The sequence below is a fragment of the Leptonychotes weddellii genome, chromosome 7 (assembly GCF_054177405.1).
Source record: "Leptonychotes weddellii isolate Sample4059 chromosome 7, ASM5417740v2, whole genome shotgun sequence".
Lineage (NCBI taxonomy): Eukaryota > Metazoa > Chordata > Mammalia > Carnivora > Phocidae > Leptonychotes > Leptonychotes weddellii.
Genome location: NC_138375.1, coordinates 23,469,974 through 23,481,348, shown reverse-complemented (window position 1 = coordinate 23,481,348; position 11,375 = coordinate 23,469,974). Strand labels below are relative to the sequence as shown.

General features: G+C 43.7%; 1 pseudogene; it reads left to right on the top strand.

Annotated features, from left to right (window-relative positions):
• Window positions 1-7,186: 7,186 nt before the first annotated feature.
• Window positions 7,187-7,674, top strand: LOC102732780 (large ribosomal subunit protein eL21 pseudogene; annotated as a pseudogene).
• The last annotated feature ends 3,701 nt before the right edge of the window (window positions 7,675-11,375 follow it).

Sequence of the window (11,375 nt, the reverse complement as noted above, 5' to 3'; positions counted from 1 at the left end):
TTTCCCCTAGGGTGACTTTTCTGAACTTGGTAGTAGAGCTATTCTTAGATCAAACTTTCATTAGAAATTCTATGTCACCTTTTATAGAAGAATGCATTTTATAATAGCAAAAATATACATGCCATTTTTACTAGGTGAATAGCATAACTCCTCTTACTATCTATACCTGGCTTATTGAATGCTCTGTAAAATAGTGTGATTAGTTTCTAGGAAATATGCCATAACTTACGTCCGAATGAATGTTTTTCCCTTCAGAAGTCATCTTCTTAGAAGCTGTACGATTATCACAAAGACTCTGATATAGGTCAGAATTAACTTCCAAAACTCCATTTTAAGAATAGCTGTCAGAGCTTAAAGCACAGTTTTTATACGACCCTGGTAACAGGAAATATTTAGCTTTTTTTTTTTTTAAGATTTTATTTATTTATTCTTCAGAGACAGAGAGAGAGAGAAGCAGAGGGAGAAGCAGGCTCCCAAGGAGCAGGGAGCCCGATGCGGGACTCGATCCCAGGACCCTGGGATCATGACCTGAGCCGAAGGCAGACGCTTAACCATCTGAGCCACCCAGGCGCCCAGGAAATACTTAGCTTTTGAGGTCAATTTCTATTTGTAAAGAGCAAAAGAAGTCTCAGGTCCATGATTATATGAGTCATTAAAACATTCATAAAATGATATCTTTATATGGATCACTAACTAGCCCTGGTGGCAACTCAAAAAGAAAAAGAAGAAGAAAAAGAATTGGAGTGTAAATGTGGTATTGCTGTATGAACAAGTACATAACCTCCCAAGGAGACTACCGTGGAGGACAGTCCATTTAGGTGTTGTATTGCTTAGTCAAACTTCTGGAGTGCTCTATACTTAACATGCATCCTATGTTGCTAGGTCTGTGATAATCAATGAAACCAATATGAAAATCCAATCCAAGCATTCTCCTCTTTAGCTGGGGCCCAACAATAAGGTTTACTTGGCTGGTTGACCATCACACCCCCAGGGAGACTGTCCGTGAGCACAGCATGAGCTCTATCAGGCAACAGGGTAGGCATAGTGATTGAACAGACAATCAAATACCGTCATGGTCTCTGCTGAAGCAAGAACCCCACCTGCCAACAGCCCTACAAAGCCACTTAAACAGAGACCACAGGGCTGAGTGATGCCTGCATTGAGAAACCCAAATAATCCAATGCGGTAATACCTCAGTACTGGAGTTCAAGATAGCTATGAAGCTATCCAGGATAGCTATGTAGGATGGGGACCATCACAGAAACCTACAGACCAGGGTCAACATGACAATGCCACTTTATCTCATTCAGAACTATGATCTTTTCTCATCACTCTATCTTTAGTAATTACATGTTGTTCAAAGCAATCAGTTTCTTACTTTCAGTTTCAAACATGTAACTATGATTGAGGAACCAACACAGGTATATAGATTCTGGTATCTCTCTCTGTTTGTTAAAAGATCTACTTTTTGGTAACACCTTATGTGGACATCCTTGTCCCTCAGTGGCTTCTGCTAGGTTGTTAGGCCTGGACTGCAAGCATTAAGTAGTTCTGTTCTTTCACGGTGGTGCCTAGGATATCGTTGACTTTATATTCCTTAATATGACAATGCTGAATTTAGAAAGTCACTTAGAAGTATATCTATGTCAGACTGGCACAAAGAGCCAAATCGGGGCACCTGGCTGGCTCAGTCAATAGAGCATGCAACTCTTGATCCCCAGGTTGTGGGTTCAAGCCCCATGTCGGGTATAGAGATTGCTTAAAAATAAAATCTTAAAAAAAAAAAAAAAGAATCAAATAAGGAAAACAGGGACCTAAACACAGAGGGACATAGCAAGGTGAAGAAATCAGCACCATCGTCTTTATTTTAATTATTTTTAATGAAAAACATGAATGAATAATTTTAAACGATTTAAAATTTAAATGATTTAAAAGTCACTGGTAAGTGATTTCTTCCCAAATATTTTTTTTCAACTTATTCCCTAAAAGAACTTCAACTCTCATAACCATTAAGCAAATTCAACAACTCTGCTGTTTTACTTCTCTGCTTTTTCTTGTTTTTTAGCCGTTGCTCAAAATTTACCTTTAAAGAAACTTCTGGAGACCCCTTATCCCATTATATTCTGCAAAAGTATATTCTCAGATTACTAATGTCTCTGCTCGAAAGATCTAGATCTTTTTTTAAAACAAGATATGTCTGGGGCACCTGGGTGGCTCAGTGGGTTAAGCGTCCGCCTTCAGCTCAGGTCATGATCCCAGCGTCCTGGAATTGAGCCCCGCATCGGGCTCCCTGCTCAGTGGGGAGTCTGCTTCTCCCTCTCCTGCTCCCCTTGCTTGTGCTATCTCTCTCTGAAATAAGTAAACAAAAATCTTTTTAAAAATTTTTAAAAATAAAACGAGATATGTCTTCTGTGAAATCAAACATGTCTTCTCCAGTACAGTTTTGTAATAAAACTTGCCTGTTTTAAACACTCTACACAAATTTACATTTATTCAGGTCATTTATGTAATGTTTATCAATTCTTTGGTATTCTGACCCAAGGCTGGTTTAGTGGTTTACTCCTAGTACCTGTGAATGTGCCCTCATTTGGAAATAGGGTCTTTGCACAAATAATCAAGTTAAGATGAGATCATACTAAATTAGAGTGGGCTCTAAATCCAATAACTGGTGTCTTTCTAAGAGGAAAGAGATTTGGCTACAGAGACATGGAGAAGAGAGCCATGTGACGACCTGGGCAGAGACTGGAATGAAGTGTCTCCAAGCCAACGGCCACCACCTCGCTGGAAGGCCCTGAAGCTAGGAAAGGGTGAGGAGCTATTCCTCCCTGAAGCCGTCAGAGGTAGCACGATGCCTCTGACACCTTGATTTTGGACTTCTGGTTCCAGAACTGTGAGAGAATAAATTTCAGTTGCTTCAAGCCAGCCAGTCATTTGTTAAGGCAACCTGGGGACGCCAGCCTCACAGAGCTGGTGAGTAGAGGTGCTGGAGTTTGATCTCAGTTGCCTGCATCCCAAATATCAAGCATAACCCATAGTCCATGCTTTCAACAGTGGCTTTGGTGGCCATCTGACTCCCCAACCTACTCAGGCTTGCTCCAGACTTCATAAGCCAATAGAAGTGTTAGGCCAGCTGAATTCAAGGTAAGAGCTACAGGTCCCCAAACTCTGTGTTATTGTCACTCAGGATTGATACATGGGGAGCTGTACAGAATAATAGAAAGAATGCTAAAGAGTCAAGTCCAAAGACCAACAGTGATATCAACCAGAATAGTGCTGGGGCAAGTCATTTCACCTCTCTGGGTCTCAGGTTCCTGCTCTGCCAGCAGTCAAACTAACTATTCCCTGTGATTCCAGACAACTGTGTAACCAGCTGGCGGGACCCACCACAGGCTATTTTGATATTTTGATTTCACTTCTGTTGCTTTGTCTAGTCTGCAAGTTTTATCTTGATTATTCATTTTTTTAAATGCTTTGGTCACATTCACATTTAAAAGTTTCTCTCTTGGGAGCACCTGGGTGGCTCAGATGGTTAAGCGTCTGCCTTCGGCTCAGGTCATGATCCCAGGGTCCTGGGATCGAGCCCCGCATCGGGCTCCCTGCTGAGCAGGGAGCCTGCTTCTCCCTCTCCCTCTGCCTACTGCTTCCCCTGCTTGTGCTCTCTCTCTCTCTGTCAAAAATAAATAAAATCTTTAAAAAAAAAAAAGTTTCTCTCTTGTATCTGTCTGTTCATTCCTAGGCATCAGGAATTAAAATAATGAAACTATTTTGATTTTATCCCAGCGGCACAGCATTTCTTGTTCCTTCGGAGGTGACAGCTCATAACTTTTAAGGAAGGACCCGAGCCGGAACAACGCGCTGGTAACCACAGCAGGTGCGACGGCAGGGCTGTTTCGAAATCAGAGCAATGAACCGTCTCCAAAATAAATATAGTATAGTGATTAGCTATTGAAACCATCCACCATGCCGAGGAATGTAAATACTGAAGTGGGTTGTTTTCCAGGATGACCTTTCTTTAAGAACGTAAAGCAGGCAAAAATGCATCTGCTTCTACAGCTGTGCCCGCCCCGAATCAGGCAAACTCTCCCGGTGACACGTCCTGTCCAATCTGACAGGTGTGGAACATAGACATTCTTAGCTACGAAGGACTATTTTCACTTTGACTTGCCCTTCGTTGTGTGTGCCCAAAAGAGTGCTATTTATAAAATGCTCTGGGGGCACCTGGGTGGCTCAGTCGTTAAGCGTCTGCCTTCGGCTCAGGTGATGATCTCAGGGTCCTGGGATCGAGCCCCGCATCGGGCTCCCTGCTCCGCGGGAAGCCTGCTTCTCCCTCTCCCGCTCCCCCTGCTTGTGTTCCCTCTCTCGCTGTGTCTCTCTCTGTCAAATAAATAAATTTAAATAAATAAATAAATGCTCTGAAATAAAAGATTAAATACAATTGAGGAGCTTTCGAGGCACCCTCCTAAACACTGGTTCTGTTTCTTCTTTTGAGGCTCCAGGAGCTGCAGTGGCTGCCACCGGGAAGAGGAAAAAGAAGGTCATTGCCTGGGAGAAGAACACAGCAACCCGCGCTCCTCCTTCTAGTCTCCCCCGTGATTCTCTCCCAGACCTGGACGTGGAGGTCCCCATAGCCTCACAGCCTCACAAAGCCCTCCTTATGTCTTCCTAAATACACAGCCAGGATTGTTACCAACATTAGATTGTTGTTCTTATTTCCGTCTTTTTTATTATTCTGGTGTGGGAGAATCTGATTTCCTGGGCTTCAGCGTGAGATGTCTGTGATTACATGTAACACACAAATGCGCACGCACATTAAATTGGGTCATCGATTGTCGTTGAATAAACAGGGAATGTTTCTTTAACTCTATAGGACATGCCAATAAAATTAATAAATACTGAGTGAGTCCTCTCAGCAAGGTAGTCTCAACAAAGTTTATTCTTTCAAAAGATAACTGATTCCAATTATGAAATGAATAAAGTCACAGGGATAAAAGGCACAGCATAGGGACACGGTCAGTGGTATTCTAATAGCCTTGCATGGTGACAGATGGGAGCCACACCTGTGTTAAGCATAGCATAGGATCCAGAGTTATCGAATCACTATGTTGTACACCTGAAACTAATTGACATTGTGCGTCCACTACACTTCAATTAAAAGCAAGTAAATAAATAATAATATTAAAGAAAAAAGATGACTGATTCCAGAGCTAGCAGTTAAAAGATGATTAAAGGGACTGCTAATTGGATATGAGGTTTCTTTTTGGGATGGTGAAAATGTTCCGGAATTAGTGGTGATTGTTGTACAACTTTGTGAATACACTAAAACCCACTGACCCACTGAATGGTACACTTTAAAAGGGGGAAGTTTTAAAAAAGAAATTTTTTTTGGCACCTGGATGGCTGAGTCAGTTAAGCATCTGACTTCAGCTCAGGTCACGATCTCAGGGTCCTGGGATCGAGTCCTGTGTCGGGCTCTCTGCTCTGCAGGGAGTCTGCTTCTCCCTCTCCCTCTGTGTGCTCTCTCTCTTTCAAATAAATAAATAAAATCTTCTAAAAAATAAATAAATAAAAATAAATTTTTTAATTTAAATTCAATTAGCCAACATATAGTACTCATCATTAGTTTCAGATGTAATGTTCAATAATTTATCAGTTGCATATAAAACCCAGTGCTCATCATACCACATACCCTACTTAATGTCCATCACCCAGTTACCCCATCCCACCTCCCCTCCAGCAACCCTGTTTGTTTCCTATAGTTAGGAGTCTCCCATGGCTTTTCTCCCTCTCTGATGACGTCCCATTTAGTTTTCCCTCCCTTCCCCTCTGGTCCTCTGTGCTGTTTCTTAAATTCCACATATGAGCGAAACCGTATGATAATTGTCTTTCTCTGACTGACTTATTTCACTTAGCATAATCCCCTCCAGTTCCAACCACATCAATGTAAATGTAAGTTTCATTAAAAGAGTGAATTTTATGGTATGTGAATTGTATCTCAATTTCTTTAAAGATAGTTAAAGAGTAGCTAGTATGTGCCAGAGATCCTGCACTAGGCACTAGCCCTTTGAGCCACCTACTACGTGTTAGAGCCTTTCCTGAGTCCTTTGCATCCATCCTCTTATTTAATCTGGATAACCTCCCTAGAGAGAGGAAGTATTAGTACCCCATTTTGCAGGTGAGGAAATGGATTTAGAGTCTCTTGCTTAAAATCACACATGTAAAACTGAGAGTGGCTGGAGGGGAGGAGCCTGGGGGGAGAGGGTAACTGGGTGATGGACATTAAGGAGGGCACGTGATGTAATGAGCCCTGGGTAGTATATAAGACTGATGAATCACTGACCTCTACCTCTGCAACCAATAATACATTGTATGTTAATTGAATTTAAATAAAAATTTTAAAAATAAAATAAAATAAAATCACACATGTAAAATTAGGCAGGATCATGTGAAACTGCCATTTTGTAGGCTATTTTTGTGTTCAAACATCATCAGTTTCTTTTTTTTTTTTTAAAGATTTTATTTATTTATTTGAGACAGAGAGAATGAGAGAAAGAGAGCACATGAGAAGGGGGAGGGTCAGAGGGAGAAGCAGGCTCCCTGCCGAGCAGGGAGCCCGATGCAGGACTCGATCCCGGGACTCCAGGATCATGACCTGAGCCGAAGGCAGTCGCTTAACGAACTGAGCCACCCAGGCGCCCCCATCATCAGTTTCTTACAGCTCAATCTGATGAGTAGCTGTATCTGCCCAAGTTCTTAACTGTGCACATGGGAAAACCACTCCGGGGAGACTAAGCAGTAAAGAACTATGAGATGGTGAAAGCCTAGTTCCCTGAATGACAATGCACACCAGAAAGGGCTTCCTGTGAACAACAAGTAAGCTTCTATTGCACAAAGCCACAGCGACCTTGAGTTTTGTCTGCTATAACACTGGCACCACTCATCCTAACAAATATCCCAGGGCTATGGAACGCCAGAGACTGTGTTCCTACCCGCTGGTCATTTGCCTCCTTCAAGAAGTTTAGAGCCTGGTTATAGATATGTGTTCAGTGGACTAGAATATACTAGAATCAAAGATAGAAATGGCTAAGTTCCACAGAGTGGAACAAATGATAAATCACAGGGTTAATGTAATAGAGGACTCAAGAAACCAGTGGCTTAGCCTTTCAGCCCGATCCGCCATCTTCCAGGAATGCCCCAAGATGACCAACAAGAAGAAAAGAGGAAGGGTTCCAGCTATACGTTCTCTAGGCCTTCTGGAAAACATCGAGTTGTTCCTTTAGCCACATACATGCAAATTTATGAGAAAGGTGATATTGTGGACATCAAGGGAATGAGCACTGTTCAAAAAGGAATGCCCCACAAACGTTACCATGGCAAAACTGGAAGAGTCTACAGTGGTTCCCAGCGTGCTGTTGGCTGCTGTGAACAAACAAGTGAAGGGCAGGAGCCTTGCCAAGAGAACTGATGTACGTAGTGAGCATATTAAACACTCTAAGAGCAAAGAGAGTTTGCTGAAGCGTCTGAAGGAAAATGAACAGAAAAAGAAGGAAGCCAAAGAGAAGGTGCTTGGGTTCAACTGAAGGGCCAGGCTGCTCCACCCAAGAAGTGGGCTCTGTGAGAAGCAACAGAAAGGAGCCTGAGCTGCTGGAACACATTCCCTATGAATTTATGGCATGATTAGTGCAAAAAAATAAATAAATAAAAGACCTCTAGACTGTAAAATATTTCCCTTATTTGAGAAGCGTGGTGCCTCCTCCCCCAAAGAAATATTTAAAGCAAGAACAAACAAAAAACAGTGGCTTCCCCAAATAAAGGGCTTATTCGTCCCACAAAGTAAGAAGCCCGGAAGTGTGCAGAGCAGGGCTGGAACCTTGTTTCCAGGATTCCATTAGGGACCCCAGGTATGTCTACCTTTCCATTCCACCATCCTTAGCACGTGGGCTTCTGAGAAAAAAGGGTAAGTCAAAAGACAAAGGTGCATGCCAGTCAGAATTAATCTCCTTTTAAAGAGCTTCCTGTGAAGCCCCCCCAGAAATGACCACAAGGCAAGAACTCTCAGTGACTACTGTAGCTTCAGAGGAGAGCAGGAAATGTGAGTAAGATCGTCACACTTACCCCCGTACAAAATCGGAGTTCTGTTGGTAATGGAAAGTGGAAAAAGAACATTAGGTCACACAGTCTGCCTCACACAGGAAGAAAGTTCAAAAAACCTGAGCAGACAAAACATTGGCAAATGTCCACTACAAGGGGCAGCCAGAATTTGGACCCAGGTTTGATTGCCCCAGAGCCATGACTCTTAATCCCAAACCACACTGACTCCTTTGTAGACATATAGTCTGGAAAAACATGCATACTATTTACCAGAATACAAGGGGAGCTCACTAGTTACCTATTGCTGCTATAACAAATAACCCCAAACTAGGTGACACAGCAACACAGATTTATTCTATTACAGTTCTGGAGGCCATGAGTCTGAAATCATTCCCACTGAGCTTCAGTGCAAGGTGTTGGCAGGGATCTTTCCTTTTGGAGGTTTGGAAAGGAGAATATGTTTCCTGGTCGTACTAGCCTCCAGCTTCGGAAGGCCGCCCACGGTGCTTGGCCCCTGGCCCCCTCCTCGAGTCCCTGCAATATCACATCTCCTGCTATAATCAATTCTGTAAGGATCCTCGTGATCCCATTTGCAGCCCATCTGGATAATCCAGGAAAACCTCCCCATTTCCAGATCCCAAGCTGAATCACAATGGCAAAGTCCTTCTTGCCATGTGAGGTACATTCACAGATTCCAGGGACTAGGAGGTAGATATCCTTAGTGGCCATTATTCAGCCTGCCAGGAATGGTAAGTTATAAATTAATAAGTGCAAGAAAAAAAGGATGACAGCATTGGCAAGTGCCTTGAATAAAGAGCAAAATTAATATGTAGAATCTAAAAAAAAAAAAACAAACGAACAAACCAAAAACAAACAGACTCTTAAATACAGAGAACAAGCCAGTCTCGCCGCAGGAAGGGGGGGGTAGGTAAAATAGATGAAGGGGATTAAGAGGTACAAGCTTCTGGTTGAAAATAAATAAGTCATGAAGATGAAAAGTACAGCATAGAGAATATAGTCAATAATACTTTCATGACATTGCGTGGTGACAGATGGAGATGACACTTATTGTGGTCAGCACTGTGTGTAGAATTGTTGAATCAGTACGTTGTACACCCAAAACTAATATAACATTGTATGTCAAGTATACCTCAACAACAAATTGTTCTTAATTAAAAAAAAAATTTAAGAGAGCACACGAAGAACCATAGGAATTCAGGTCAAAGAGAGATACTGCTTGGATAGTCAGAGAGAGGAGCATAGGGGCGCCTGGGTGGCTCAGTCGGTTGGGTGTCTGCCTTCGGCTCAGGTCATGGTCCCGGGGTCCTGGGATTGAGTCCGAGTGGAGTCAGGCTCCCTGCTCAGTGGGGAGCCTGCTTGTTCCTCTGCCTCTGCCCCTCCCCCACTCCCCCACCCAACCTACTCACCCCCCCCAGAACATGTGTGCCTTCTCTCGCTCTCGCTCTATCTCTCTCGAATGAATAAATAAAATCTTTAAAAAAAAAAAAAAGAAATAGGAGCATAAGCGATTTGGAAATGAAAAAATAATATGGACATTTTAGGGAACCAAGTAAAATAATCTGGACTAAGAATAGGCTGGGTCAGAACTAGAAGGAAGAATCTGAGACCAAGGGACTTTGTTGGGGTTTATCTCCAAAGCTGGACAAAAGGAGATTCAAGATCACTCAGGCCCCTGGGGATGTCTGCTTACTAGCATTTTGTACCCTGCTACACCCTTTTCAGCAGCAGCAGCAGCTCCAGCCCCTCTGAAGGCAGGGGACCCAGAGGCCAGGACTGGGAGGAGGCAGGAGAAGAAGCTGGAACACTCTCAAGTCGGTCCTGCTGTGCCCCTGAACTCACAGGTCCCGAGAGGGAGTGCCTCAGTGGATTTGGTGCCCTAGGCCCCTTGCCTTCTCCTCTCCTAAACCCAGGCCTGGGGAGCTTCTAGATAAGCAAGGCTTGCTTAGGCCTTGAGGGGTACACCTGAACAAGGTCAAGTAGGACCTTTTAAGCTGTATACTTTATCAGCCTTCCTCCTACCGTGGCCCCTTACAAACACTTTAATTTCTGAGTCTAGACAATTGTGCTGAAGCAAGGCATTCCTTCACGCAGGGGAGCCCTCAAACAGAAGCTGAAAGGCTCCCACCATTTGCTTTAGGTTAACTTCCCTCAAAGTTCAAGTCCCTTAAAAATGCAAAAGGAGGCCCCTGCCTGCAGGATCCCTTCCTGCACCAGGGCCTGCCTGGCCTCAAGCAGGTTTCTTTGGGGACCAAGGGAGGTGTGTCGGAGGCCGGGCCCTCACACCTCTGTGTGACCTTCATCGTGTGGGCTGCCCCTGCATGCCTCACCTGTTAACGTGCTGGTAAAACAAAGCAAGTCGAAGAAGAAATAAGGGTTGACATTATCCAAGTCTACACAGGACTGTTTGTTTTCATTACTTTTAAGAACATGTAGCTTCTCCTGAGGAGGCTATCCCAGAGAAAGGACAAAGGGGTCCAAAAACGCAGAAGAAAGAAGCCAGCAATGTTCCTGTTGCCCACAAAGATTGAGAAGAGGGGCCGGTCTGAAGGATTGCTGATTGGCCCTTGGGCAGAGTTTCTCAACCCCAACCCTACAGCCTACGGGGTGGAGTAATTCTCTGTGGTGGGGCTCTTCTGTGCATTGTAAAAGGCTTAGCAGCATCCCTGGCCTTACTGGATGCCAAGGACACCCCTCCCCCAGTCATGACAATGGAAAAACAGCTCCAAAGATTGCCCAATATCCTCCAGGAGGCAGAATAGTCCCCATCTGAGAACTGCTGCTTTTGGCGGCTGTCAGAGCCTCAGCTGACTTAATCAAAGCGACTTTCCCATCGTAGGACATTCATTCCCCTGAATTCTGAAGAAGAAGATGACATATCACAGTAACTCATTATTCTAGTCAACCTAAAATTATATCCGAAAGTATATTACAATGATATATTTTATATGTTATGTGGGAGCCCTGAGGCTGTGTAGGAGGAGGGAGCTAGGGGCCCTGCTATGCCCCTCACAGAGACTTCCGAGCACCACACACATCTCCATCCACAAAACTCACCTACAAATGTTCCCTCCTCCTTTCCTCTTGTCTGAAAATGATGCCAATCGCTACAACTAATAACCTTTTTTTTTTAAAGATTTTATTTATTTATTTGAGAGAGAGAAAACACAAGGTGGGGGCAGGGGGCAGAGGGAGAAGCAGGGGAGCCCGATGCCAGACTCAATCCCAGGATCGTTCAACCTGAGTTGAAGGTGGACGCTTAACCTACT